A 7,645-nucleotide genomic window follows, 5' to 3' on the forward strand; every position below is an offset into this window, starting at 1 on the left:
TGATGATGAGGATGGAGACGCTAGCTCTTCCAGTATTGACGAGATATCTACTTAATACTCTTACCCTTTGTCACTTGTGACAAAAAGATAGAGTAGTTTTAGATATGAGAGTAGTCATACTTATGGGGAGAGTTAGTATAGAAGATTTTTGTTAGGGAAGTGTGTACTTTGAGAGATGTAATGAGTATTAGATGTATTTTTCTCTCTCTATTTTAGATACATTATATCTTGTATATTGGTCTTGTAATCATTTTGATATACATTGTACTTATATTCTTTATATATTGATGTATGTTTTTCACCTACCCTTACATGTGTTGTTTCTTTTCTCTCTTTATGCACATGTTTCTTATAACTTGTATGCAATCTATTATTTCTGTTTCACACTAAGATACCTTGATGAGTTTTGTTTAAAGTGTTTCAAAAATACAGGTTGTCAAAGTCTACTTGCCATAAACTCTCTTCTTGCAAAGTTTTCAAGAGTTTATGTTAGGATAGATTTTATTGTATTCAACAAGTGAGTAAGAGTTGAGTGATTTATGACTTCTCTCATATGTTCATTTGTTTGTTGTGGTTTTGTCACAGATTGCCAAAGGGGGAGATTGTTAGGACATATGTGTTTCACTTGTTAGGAACATATGTCACTATTTTATGTAATTGGCTAATCCTTTGATAAAACGTACTTTACTTGTAACTGGGTAGATCTAGGATGTGTTTAATGCTTCAAGAAACAAGGTTTCAAGTTCAAGTGTTAAAGCTATGCAAGTTTGTACAAGAATCAAGTGTAAAAGTGTTGCTCATTAAAGCTCGATAGCTAGCTCGATAGCTAGCATCTATCGAGATTTCAAGAAAGCTGTTTCAACCCAAGGCTCGACATCTACTCAACAGATAGGAATCTGTCGAGGTTTATGAAAAACAAATTTCTCAATTCCGTTTTCATCCAATCTGTGAGTACGTGTTTTGGGCTTTCTTTTCTCACAACTCTAAACATATATAAGGATTATTTTAAAGGCCGTAAAAGGTTACGCAAAGTTGCACAAGAACACAATTCCACAAGTGTAAGGAAGAATGTGACCGGAAACCTAGTTTGCCTTAGTTCTTGTAGAAGCTGTTGTGTTTTTACACCTTAAGGTTTTGTGATCAAGCAACTTCATAATCTTCATCGTGGGATGAACAGAAGAACTTTGCAGCCAACATCCTTCTCAAGTTGGTGATCAAGTCATGTACTGGGTTCCGCGCAATTGGTTAGTCACGTACTAGGAGTCGTGCATTACTAGGAGAGATTGTCACTATAGAACAAGTCCAATTGAGTATTGGGCTAAGGGTTCAACTGTAGGTTGGTATAAGGTATTGGGATTCCTTTACTTGTAACTGCTTGTTTTGATAATAGTGAATTCTTGAGAATGGTGACCTTAAAATCACTCGGTGGGGTTTTTGCCGTGTAGGTTTTCCCCATGCGTAAACAAATCACCATGTCAATTTAATTTCCGCTGCATACTTAGTTTAATTGGTGATTTGTTTGTACTACTACGTACATTGCATGTTAATTTGATTAATTAATAAATTAGGCAAATTAATCAATTAATTTATCACATGGGGTCAATACGTTTTTGGCCTATCAAGCTTATTTACTAACTGATAACTTTTTGCTAAAAGTACTATAGATAAAGTTAAAAGGTATCTGAAATAGTACAGTGGAACATATAAATAGTACCAAAAAGTGCAATGGAACTTATAAATAGTAGCAAAAATAAGCTAAATAATAAAAAGAGATGACTTTTTAAGTCAATGCCAAATTCACACTAATAGAACATATCGATATATATCTAGTGTCTAACTTTGTATGTTTGCTTTGTGCTAGTGAAAATGTAAATGATAAAGATTGATAGATAGTACACAAAGAAGGCTTTCATTAGCCACGATTCGAGCAGCATGGCATCGTGCAGATTAAGCAAACAGCTTATCTAAAGCAACAAACATGTTTACTAGCTTTGATTCAAAAGATTCCTAAAATGCAGAGATGGAGATATCATATGTCAAAATAATGAACATTAACCCAAGCAACCACTATATAAATATAATAGTATGGCTCAGAAGAAAATGCTAGCCTGAGTTGCCAAAATAGGCTTTGAATTTTCCATTAAGTGGCCATGAATTTGATGTGCATGAAATATATACAATAAAGTACTCACATATCTACATATTTAGCCTTACTTTTACGTTATTTTGTGACTGATTATATAATATCTTTGTGTTGTAGGTAACAAGGGCTTTACATGCAAAGTGGGGCTAGGCCGATTGAATCAAGCCAACTTACATCTAGCCAGGCATGAATTCAAGAAAAGACGAACCCAATTAAATTTAAGTCCAATTGGAGCAAGGAATCAAAGGAAATTTCCACCAAATCCAAGTCTAATTCGGATTAGGATTCCAAACTGCACATCAGTTAGTATTTTTGGCATAACTTTCGGCTCAAATGTCCAATAGAGATGATTCAAGTTGGGCTGGAACTTTAACTTAAAGGGCTACAACTTTGTAGTTTACCAAAAGTCCAAATTCTGATGTTAAATGGGCCAAAACTGTTGGTTAAATGAAGCCTAAAAATCTGGGATTTTCTCCAAACGGGAATTCAACTTGTAATAGGATTCCTTGACCTATTTAAAGGCTCTTTAGGGCAAAATTCATGGGGGCTGAGGCTAGTGCTAGGGCTGGGGGCTGTACATAGAGAGTGCGGCTACTTCTTTGATTTTCTTCCATGACAGTTAGTTTTATTTTATTTGTCTAGTTTAATGTTTAGTATTTTATTTTTGTGTTTTCTTTCAATTACTATGAGTAGCTAAATTTATAATTAGGGTTGAGGATGAAACCTTGTTAAGGATTATCAATAATATTTACGTGATTTGATTTTTCCCACAATAGTTGTTCTTTAATGATTTAAATTGTTCTTGCTTCATATCAATTGACTAAGATGGAATTCTAGATATGAGTTCAATCATGTTTTTCTCATGATTTAGGATTTATCTTAATTAATTGAATACTTGGTTTATTAATTCTTGATTATAAAATTGGATATCGTTTGTGATTTGTCTTGTCTGTCAATGGATACAATTTATGATTTGATTTTTAGAATTGGATATATCTTATGATTTGTTTGGCTACGTATACAATTGATGATTTGGTTTTATACTTAAGAAGCGAAGAAGAACACGCTTAGATTCTTAAACATAAGTTTTAATGATGATATTTTCCATGATAACAAGATTGATTTCTAGATTATCATGTAGTGAGTTGGGAAAAATTAATAATCATAAATATATACTGATATGACTTACAAGGTGGATTCCAAAACCTTAATTCCTTTCTCTTGATTGTTTACATCTTTTTATTGCTTTATATCTTTTGCTTAATTTTATTATTTGTTTAGTATATTTAATTGCAAAAAAAAACCAGTTTTTATTAAACTAGAATAGAATTAGTTTGGTTAAGGTTTAATTAATTTTCCTATGTTCGTACAAGTCCCAGTGGGTTCGACCTCGTTGTCCAACTATACTTCGGTACGGTTCGTACACTTGCGAGTATTTTAGAATTTCACAACAAGTTTTTGGCGCCGTTGCGGGGGACTTGGTTAGGAAAATAAATTAGGTCTAAATTGAATTTTTCCTTCTACTAGTTGTAGTTAATTTTTTTTTTAATTATTTTTATTTCTTTGTGGTGTATGAGAACTTGGATACGTGATAAAGAAAATCGTCTTGTTAGTTTTGATTATCCATCCACAATGGGAGAAATAGGAGATGATTTAAAAACTCTTAGGGAGTTGTTCTCACCCATAACCACCAACCCTCCATCTTGCATAGTATTGCCTGTAACCACTACTGCACATTTTGAGTTGAAACCACAGATAATTCATCTTCTTCCTAATTTTCATGGATTAGATAAAGAAGATCCTTATATGCATGTGAAATATTTTCTTGAGATTTGTGCTACTTGTAAGTTCCAGAATTTCACTGATAACTCTGTTCGCTTGCGTTTATTCCCTTTTTCCTTGAAGGATAAGGCAAAAGCATGGCTTAATTCTTTGTCACCTGGATCTATCACTTCATGGGAACTGTTGGTCACAAAATTCCTCTCTAAATTTTTCCCAATAGCCAAGACCAATGCTTTGAGGAGAGAAATTGCAGATTTTTATCAGGATGAACAAGAGTAATTTTATGAGAGTTGGGAGAGATTTAAGGACTTGATCTTAAAGTGTCCTCATCATGGTTTTGAAACATGGAGACTAGTACAATATTTTTATAATAGTTTGACTCAAACAAATCGTAACATGATTGAGTCTATGAATGGTGGTAGATTTTTTAGTCCTATAGATGATGAGGCATACAAATTTCTTGAGAATTTTTTTGAAAGTTCACAACAATGGGATTTTTCCAATCGTAGAGAGAGATCTGCCCCCGCAATTAAGAAAGGAGAATTGTATGAAGTGAAGATTTAGACATAAAAGCTAGGTTGGACAAACTCACTTGTAAGGTTGAAGCTTTAGCTTTAGGTAGAGGGATGAATTCTATCAATCAAGTTCAAAGTGAAACATGCTCTATTTGTGCAAGTCCTATGCATACAACACAAATGTGTCCTTCCATAGCTAGTTACCTTGATTTTTATACTGAGCCAGCAAATGCACTGAATAATTATGGAAGGCCACTTGCTAGTCCATTTTTAGAGACATACAATCCAAATTGGCAAAATCATCCTAATCTCTCTTGGAGGCGGAACCATTCCCCCACAAATATAGGTGGACAACAAGTGCATCAACAAAGTCAATTTCATCCACCCACTTAAGCATTTCCTCCCATTCCTTAATCAACTCCTCAATTTATGGCACCACCAAGACAACAATCATCTTTGGAGGAGTCTCTCAAAACTTTCATGCAATCAACTAGCCAAGCCATTCAAGAGATGAAAAGTTCCACCCATTTGAATACTCAAGCTATTTCAAAGTTGGAAAATCAAGTTGGCCAGTTAGCAACCCAAGTTGGAGAGAGGGAAAAAGGAAAGTTCCTAGTCAACCAATACCTAACCCAAAAGGATAGTATGCCATCAATGGTTCTTCCAGTTCTACTCATGGACAAGAACATGTTCAGTCTATTACCACCCTTAAGTCTGGTAAGCAAGTTGATAATCAAGTGAAAGTGCTAGAAGTGGAGGATGATGAAAATATTGTGTTAAAGGAAAAAGGAACTCATAATTCACATGATGATCATGGAGAAAAGAAAGACAACCCAACATCCATTCCAATTCAGGATCTTAGTTCTCCCCTTGATAGAGGTTTGTTCCTAAAGCTCCTTTCCCCCAAAGTTTAATCAATCCCCAGAAAAGTGCACAATTTGGAGATATTTTAGAGGTTTTTAAGCAAGTGCAAATTAATATTCCATTTCTTGATGCAATTCAGCAAGTTCCTGCTTATGCCAAGTTTCTAAAAGATCTTGTGACAATGAAGAGAAAGACAAATGTCCCTAAAAAGACATTTTTGACTAAGCAAGTCAATTCAATCATTCAAAATTAATATCCAGTGAAATGTAAGGACCCTGGATCTCCTACAATTTCATGCAAGATTGGGGATCGTCTCATTGAGCGAGCTTTGTTAGATTTGGGGGTAAGTGTGAACCTAATGTCATATTCAGTTTATTTACAGCTTGGTTTGGGGGAGCTAAAACCCACAACTATGACACTTCAATTAGCTGATAGGTCTGTGAAAATCCCTAAAGGTATTGTTGAGGATGTGCTAATTATGGTGGATGCATTCTACTTTCCTGTTGATTTTGTTGTGTTAGACATTGAGCCTGCTCTGAATGCCAATACACAAATCCATGTCATTTTGGGTCGCCCTTTCTTAGCCACATCCAATGCTTTGATCAATTGTCGGAGTGGTGTGATGAAGATTTCTTTTAGGAATATGACTATTGAGCTTAATATCTTTGACATAAGTAAACAAGTACTAGACAATGAGGATATATGTGAGGTTAACATGATTGGGAGCCTAGTCCATGATACTTTCATACAATCAAGATGTGAGGATCCCCTAAAGGCTTGCTTAAACCTTTTTTATTGCAATTTGGATACTAAAAAATCAATGGAGGAGGTCAATGCATTGTTGGATCCTGTTCCTCTCTTAAGTATTGATAGTTGGCAGCCAAAAGTGGTCCTTTTTCCACTTTCTTCATCCCCATTCCCATCTATTATAGAACCACCAAAGTTGGATGACTTTTGGGAACACCAGTTGATAAGTATACTTCAAGAGCATAAGGAAGCTATAGGTTGGAAAATTGTTGATATTAAGGATATTAGTCCCTTTGTGGTTATGCATAGAATTCACTTGGAAGAGATTGCTAAAGCCTCCCAACATGTTTTTGACCCAGGTAAGTTACAATCTCATTGGACTAGTCCATTCATAATATGCATTATTTATCTCCATGGTGTTGTTGAGGTTTGGATGGTCCTGTTTATCAGGATTGATCTCCAGTTGTGTTAAATTTTTCCACGCCAAAAAAAAAATCTTTTTCTTGTTTATTTTCTGATTTTAGATTAATCTTTGTGTTTATTTTCTTGTTTCATTTTATTTTCTTTTGTTCTAGCTGATATTTGACATAAATTAAAATTTATAACAATCAGCTTGATCAAGGTACGTCTCCTCCTTCTCCTTACCTTACTTGTTTCTACTTGGTTCTTATGTTGCATATTAATATTTTGCTCTCTTTTCATTCAAGCCATATATTTGAGAGTATCATTTTTAACATTGAGGACAATGTTTGGTTTAGGTTTGGGGGGGATGTACATAGATTTCTATCTTTTTGTTTTGTTTTGTTGTGTTAAAAAAAAAAAAAAAAAAAACTTTTGCCTAGCTTGAGGTTTATGTTTTGAGTTTGTTATACTACTCTTGCTTAAAGAATTTCATTGCTTTCATGCTCAATTCATTGCACATGCACGTAGCCACTTAGACACAACTTGTTGTTGAAGGATAAAAATGATAAGAAAATCTTGATGAAAACAATGTGGAGACTGTAACCCCTGTGAGTTTTGAGCCAATCATTATTTTTGGAGGGTTATTTATTGTTTCTAGTTTTAAAGTTCATTTGTAAGTGCGTAACATATTTCCCTTGTTGTAGTCTCATTGTTTTTTTCTTTTGGCCAAGAAAAAATGTATGATTTTATGCCACACTTGAATCTTTTGAAGTCATTAATGTTGAATGAACTATACTAGTCTTTGAGAGATGAGATTAGGCCATTTTTGTCTACTTTGAGCCATATATGTATTTTTCTTTTTTGATACATTATCACTAGTCACCCCATTGAGCCTTTTAACTAGTCTTTCTTTCTTAAAGCCCTTATCCATAGTGTTTCAAGATGGAATTTGATCAGTTTGTTTCAATGTGGTGGTTTGTGCAAGAATTCAAAGAAGAAAGAAAAAAAAAATTGAAAAAAAAAAAAAACAAAAGAAGAAAATAAAAAGGGTTCTCATCAAATTTTGAGAATTGAAATGTAAGGAAAGAGGACTGCTTTGAAGAAGAAGAGTTAGAAAAAAAATTGTTGAATGGAAATTCCAAAAAGAGTTGACATTCCGACAAATCTTAAAACACTTCTAATTATCTACCTT

General features: G+C 34.0%; 1 non-coding gene across 1 annotated transcript; it reads right to left on the reverse strand.

The window, feature by feature from the left end:
- Window positions 1-4,154: 4,154 nt before the first annotated feature.
- Window positions 4,155-4,263, reverse strand: LOC126693259 (small nucleolar RNA R71). The gene has a single exon (XR_007645248.1). It is a non-coding gene; the product is annotated as a small nucleolar RNA R71 (small nucleolar RNA).
- Between the last annotated feature and the right edge of the window lie 3,382 nt (window positions 4,264-7,645).

Source organism: Quercus robur, chromosome 1 (genome assembly GCF_932294415.1).
Source record: "Quercus robur chromosome 1, dhQueRobu3.1, whole genome shotgun sequence".
Lineage (NCBI taxonomy): Eukaryota > Viridiplantae > Streptophyta > Magnoliopsida > Fagales > Fagaceae > Quercus > Quercus robur.